The sequence below is a fragment of the Pezoporus flaviventris genome, unplaced genomic scaffold (genome assembly GCF_033815535.1).
Source record: "Pezoporus flaviventris isolate CSIRO_AGI_PZ_B2104156 unplaced genomic scaffold, CSIRO_AGI_Pfla_v1 ptg000045l, whole genome shotgun sequence".
NCBI lineage: Eukaryota > Metazoa > Chordata > Aves > Psittaciformes > Psittacidae > Pezoporus > Pezoporus flaviventris.
The window spans coordinates 19,175,198-19,181,688 of NW_026892593.1; positions in this window are offsets into that span (position 1 = coordinate 19,175,198).

Sequence of the window (6,491 nt, forward strand, 5' to 3'; positions counted from 1 at the left end):
TAAATAGTCATATATTAGTATAACAAATACTTTGCTGCTAGATCAGATGTGCTGCTCTGAAATGTTTATCTCATTCGGTAAACGTGTCCTGCTAATCAATACGATCAACCTTTGACAAGGAAATACTGGTTTATTTTTTTTCCCTTCCACATTTCCGAAGATCCTGCCCTGCTGAGCAGTGCATTAAGATTTTGAATGCTCTTGAAATTCTGTGGAAGTATCACTTAACTGAAGTGTTCCTCTCAGTTTTGTAGAGTAGTATCATCATTATATCTATGAGAGCCAAAAGATTAATGCATGGCAAGGTAAAGAGTGGGAATGAAATTTACAAGGCCACTGATAAGGTGTGGTGGGTTGACCCAGTTCAGCAGCTAAGCACCACCCAGCTGCTCACCTGCTCTGTCCCCAGTGGGGGAGAACAGGAAGAATAAAACTGATTTAAACTATGGGTCAAGATAGTTTTTATTGCTGAACATGAATTTATATGACATGAAATATCCCTTTGGTCAGTTTGGATCAACTGCCTTTGTTATGTCCCCTCCCAACTTGCACACTCTCAAGCTACTCACTGGGAGGGCAGAGTAGAAACGTCTTGATGCTGTGGAAGAACTACATAGCAATAACCAAAACCTGGTGTATTACCTTATTTTAGTCGCAAATTCAAACCATTACAAGATCCAAACCAGCACCATACGGGCTGCTGTGAACAAAGTCCATCCATCCTAGTCAGACCTAGTTCAGTCTTCACCCTTTATTCCATACCATTTATGTCATGCTCAGCTCTCACAGTATCCAATACATCCCCATTAAGCACACTCTCCTTCCTCTCGTGTGATAAATATATACATATATATATATACATACAGATACCATTTCCTTAGGCTATGGGCCACCCCTGTAAAATGTTCATAAAATGTCCATTGGATTGTTTAATCCATGACTTGGGTTTATCTATTACGATGGTCACTTAGGACAGGAGATTGCACATTGTTTTAAATTATTGGCTCAAGCTTGGTCACTGCTGTACTTGCCTGGCTTCTTGCGAGGCTCATTCTCCATTAGTTCATCTGATTCTTCATGTAGTACTTCCTATTATAAGCAACTGAATCACATTATTTTCCAACAAGTTTTAATCTCCTTGGAGCATGCACTAGATTTCCCCGTTCTTCCACATTACTCTCCAAATGTAGTCAGGACTTTGGGGAAAATGCTCTATACCCCTAGCTCCAAAACCCTAGAGGCTGACTTTGGGTGTCTCCAGGTGCTTTCTGCCAGAAGCTCCAGTTGAGGCCATGGTCCCCAGTAGTAGCATAGAGAGCGTTTCTCAAATTTGGTCCTGTCTGGACTGGCTCATGGGCTCCTGTATGAAGTATCTGTTGTTTGATCTGTTCAACAGCTTGTTACTCAGGACCTCAGCCAAAATAGTTCTTTCAGGTTATTCAACAGAGAGGACTCCCAAGCTGATTGTAACCTGGAATATGCATTCTCCAAAATCCCATAATGCCTAGGAAAGATTGGGTTTCTTTTTTGCTAACCAGTGGGGACATGACTAATAACTTATTGATCATATTTATTGAGCTGTGACAATGTCCATCTCTACCATTGTTCCCCATAACTAGATCTTTCATGCAAGTCCTTTGATCTTGCTTTGTTTTATGGCAAAGTCAGCTTTTGGAAGGATCCAAAGGCTCATTTTCTCTCCTCCTTCTCAAACACTCCCTCTTCTGTATTGCCCCACACAAATGATGAGTTTCTGAGCACACAAGTTCTTTTTCAAATATGAAAGAGAAGTAGTAATCATAAAATCATAGAATCATTAGGGTTGGAAAGGACCTTAAGATCGTCTAGTTCCAACCCCCCTACCGTGGGGAGGGACACCTTACACTAAATCATATCACCCAAGGCCTCGTCCAACCTCGACTTGAACACTGCCACGGATGGAGCATTCACAACCTCCCTGGGCAATCTATTCCAGTGCCTCACCACCCTAACAGGTAAGAATTTCCTTCTTATATCCAATCTAAACTTCCCCTGTTTAAGTTTTAACCCGTTACCCCTTGTCCTGTCACTACAGTCCCTAATGAATAGTCCCTCCCCAGCATCCCTATAGGCCCCCTTCAGATACTGGAAGGCTGCTATGAGGTCTCCACACAGCCTTCTCTTCTCCAGGCTGAACAGCTCCAACTTCCTCAGCCTGTCTTCATATGGGAGGTGCTCCAGTCCCCTGATCATCCTCGTGGCCCTTCTCTGGACTTGTTCCAACAGTTCCATGTCCTTTTTACGTTGAGGACACCAGAACTGCACACAATACTCCAAGTGAGGTCTCACAAGAGCAGAGCAGAGGGGCAGGATCACCTCCTTCGACCTGCTGGTCACGATCCTTTTGATGCAGCCCAGGATACAGTTGGCTTTCTGGGCTGTGAGCGCACACTGAAGCCGGCTCATGTTCATTTTCTCATTGACCAACACTCCCAAGTCCTCTGCAGGGCTGCTCTGAATCTCTTCTCTGCCCAACCTGTAGCTGTGCCTGGGATTGCTCCGACCCAGGTGGAGGACCTTGCACTTGGCATGGTTAAACTTCATGAGGTTGGCATCAGCCCACCTCACAAGTGTGTCAAGGTCCCTCTGGATGGCATTCCTTCCCTCCGGCATATCAACCGAACCACACAGCTTGGTGTCACTGGCAAACTTGCTGAGGGCACACTCAATCCCACTGTCCATGTCACCAACAAAGATGTTAAACAAGACCGGTCCCAACACCAATCCCTGAGGGACACCACTCATTACTGGTCTCCAGCTGGACATTGAGCCATTGACCACAACTCTTTGTGTGCGGCCACCCAGCCAGTTCTTTATCCACCAAGTGGTCCATCCATCAAGTTGATGTCTCTTCAATTTAGAGACAAGGATGTTGTGTGGGACAGTGTCGAATGCTTTGCACAAGTCCAGGTAGATGACATCAACTGCTCTACCCCTGTCCATCAGTTCTGTAGCCCCATCATAGAAGGCCACCAAATTGGTCAGGCAGGATTTCCCCTTAGTGAAGCCATGCTGGCTGTCACCAAGCACCTTGTTGTTTTTCATGTGCCTTAGCATGCCTTCCAGGAGAATCTGCTCCAAGATTTTGCCAGGCACAGAGGTGAGACTGAGTGGTCTGTAATTCCCCGGGTCATCCATTTTCCCCTTCTTGAGAATGGGGGTTATATTTCCCTTTTTCCAGTAATTGGGAACTTCACCTGACTGCCATGATTTCTCAAATGTGATGGCCAGCGGCTTCGCAACTTCTTTTGCCAGCTCCTTCAGGACCCGCAGATGGATCTCATTAGGACCCATGGACTTGTGCAGAATCCTGTGCAGAATCCTCTGCCAGGTTGCAAATACAGCTATCTGGACAAAGGTTCAGCATAAAAGCATCAATCCCACAGGCTTTCCAGAGGTCTGGCAAGATGAACCACAGAAGTCAATTCAGCTACTGAGAAAACACACAGGAGTTGTCCACAGTTAACTCAAGACATGACAAAAGTAAGTAAAGCATTCCAGGAAGGCTAGCGAGTGAGGGATCAGTACTGACCCAGACTGGCTAACAGTGGCTGGTATAAAAAGAAATACTCTTTCTTCCTACAAACTTCATCTCCGTTCTATTTTTTCCATTGTTGCAAACACATCCTTACTTTTCAAATTGAATTTATTGGGTTTTTTTACCTAATCATTCAGTAATACCTTAAATCATATTAGGACCTCTTCCCTTTTCACATGCAGAGCTGTACGTTTAATGCACTTGGAAGCAGCTTTCCATGCCCCTGCTTGTATCTGATTCCTGACTATAAGGAAAGTTTTGTGTCAAATTCCATAGCCTCAGACCACTTTCAGCCTTCTTCCACTAAACTTGTTTCACTGCAGATTTTTTATCTAGCTGATCATCAATCTGTGGATCCATTCTCAGTTTACCTGTAAAGTTTGACTGCTCCAGAAACATCTCAGCATAATTTTGGACGTAAACATCTTCCTTTTAACTCCTAGTTTTGCCCTAGCCGTCACTGCTAACTGACTGTAGGTCTCTTACCAGGGCCCTGCAAACAGGCTTAAGGATTTCAGTGGCAGTTTCTGCAGGATAATTTCTATGTCTCATCAGCAATAATTCACTTGGATTAGTTCTGGAAGTCTTCCTGTTTTCTCTTGTGTTCTGAAATGTGTATGTCTATCGACACATGGCATTTTGCTATAGCCATGATGATCTGAGAATGCTAGAAAAACAGCCCTTAGGATCTAGTATCAGCTAGAAAGTATTACCTTTGTCCTGCTGATTGCTAGTTTAAGATGTAAACTGTTAATGAAAATATAGGCTAGAAAACTAATCAGAGCAGACCCTTTAAGGACCTGATTTGAAATGTCATCAAAATTGGAATGTGAAACATTTGTAACTGCTCTTTAACAACAACTTTTTTACCAGTTATGCACCCAAAAGTAGTTTTCCCTCGAGCATTTCTTCTGTACTTGCTTCTGAATTCCTCTTAGTTCACATATAAAAAGTGCATTAAAATCAAATAAAATGCATATATATCATGTCTTTGATCACTAAGCTAGTTGCCTCATAAAAGAAGAAAATTAGATTGAATTCACATGACATATTGGCCATATTTTATTTCCATGTATGCCTGACCAATTTTCTAGGAACTTGTAATCCTCCACAGTTTTTCACATATATGGCATATCAGAATATATTCAAATATATTCTAAAATAGTTCTCAGACTACTGCATGAATTCTCACCCATGAATTATGGGTGAATTTCATCTGGAACTGTTGACTTGAATACATATATTAAATCTAAATATTCAACACTCCCACCAGCTGAATATTTATACCCGTAGTGCATTCCCTTTTCCATGTTAAAATTAATTTCATTAGAGAATTGACTGCCATTTACCTCTGTGAAGATTCAGACAAAGGAAGTGTTGAGTACTCCATGACTATCCACAGTTTTTCTTCCCTTCTCTTTACTAAATCTCTCTATTCTCTGTTTTCTTCTTACTGCTGACATTTCGACAGAAATTTTCTTTGACATCTCCAACTGAAATATATTTCACATCAGAATCCTCTTGAATTTATTCATCTATATTCTTGTTGCTCTTTTATAGCAGTCCTCAGGCTCATGCCAATCTTTCCAGATCTCATATAATTCCTTTTTCATTTTGGGATATTTGAAGCTTTCTCCATGCAGGCACAATAGTGTCCTTCTCACTGACTCTGAACTTTTTAAACCGGGTTTGTCACTATATACTTTAAAAAAGCTCCTTTCAAGAGCTACCAGTTCACTTGAATTTCTTTATCCCTTACATTTATCTTCTTAGGAGGTCTGTCTCAGTTCCCTAGATTGTGTAAAAACTCTTTTTCTGATTCTTTCTGTGCAGTAACAAAGGCTGTTATTTCATTATTATTTCCATCCTCAGATTATTTTCCACCTTTGGGTTTTTCAATCAATCCCTTCCTGTCAGTCAGTTTTGAAAAACCGAAGTCATGACTTCCTGAAACCAAACATTCGCAACACCGGCAACCTGATCACTTGGTTTGTCTGTATGGGATACTTACCGTCAGAAAAAGTTATATAGGGAGTAAAAAGTCTAGCTTATTACTTGGTCTTTCAATATTTCTGATGGTAGCTCAAAGACTCCTTCATCTGAATCTTCTGCCAATTTTGCATTTTATGATCACGAAATAGTGTGTTCTTCCCCTTTTTGATCTTCACCCACAGATAGTGTACAATCCTCTTTCATACCATTTCCTCTTCTTTATTTGACACTACTGGGTTGTATTACAAAGACTGTACCAATTTTTCTTTTACTGAAAACAGGAAAATTCAGGAAAATATATTTATTTACTTTCATTTTTGCCTCAAAACCTTTCCTGCTCTCAGCCTTCCTCAAAGCTTTGTGAGATGTACAGGAACATCTCACATAACGGAGCACATTAGCCTGTTTCTCCCCAGGAAGAGAAAATGAATTATCATACACTCCCTGCCATACAAGATGAAAAAAAACCTGCCTTTTTTTAATCATGTATTTCAAATCCTAGACAGATATCATTAATAGAAACACTAAGGCTGGAAAAGAATTCTGAAGGTCATCTAGTCCAAGCTTTTGCTCAAAGCAGAGCAAAGTTCAGAGCTAGGTCACATTGCTCGGGACGTTGTCCTATCAGGTTCTGAATATCTCCACAGATGGAGATGAAGATGAAGAATTTTTAATTCTGCTCAGTAAAATGATCTTGTGTATGTTTTACATAATGCCATAATTGGTTTTGAATGTATATCTTTGTGTGTTAGTTGTTTTAGTTTCCTACTGAAGCCAACAGGGACTGGGAAAACACCTGAAATAATTGGTTATCCAGTTGTCTAAAACCTGCTCTAATTACATAAATTCATTATAAGGAAGGGCAAGGAGAGAAAGTCATTAGAAGGCTGACATCTAGCCTTAGTTTATGATGAACACTTAT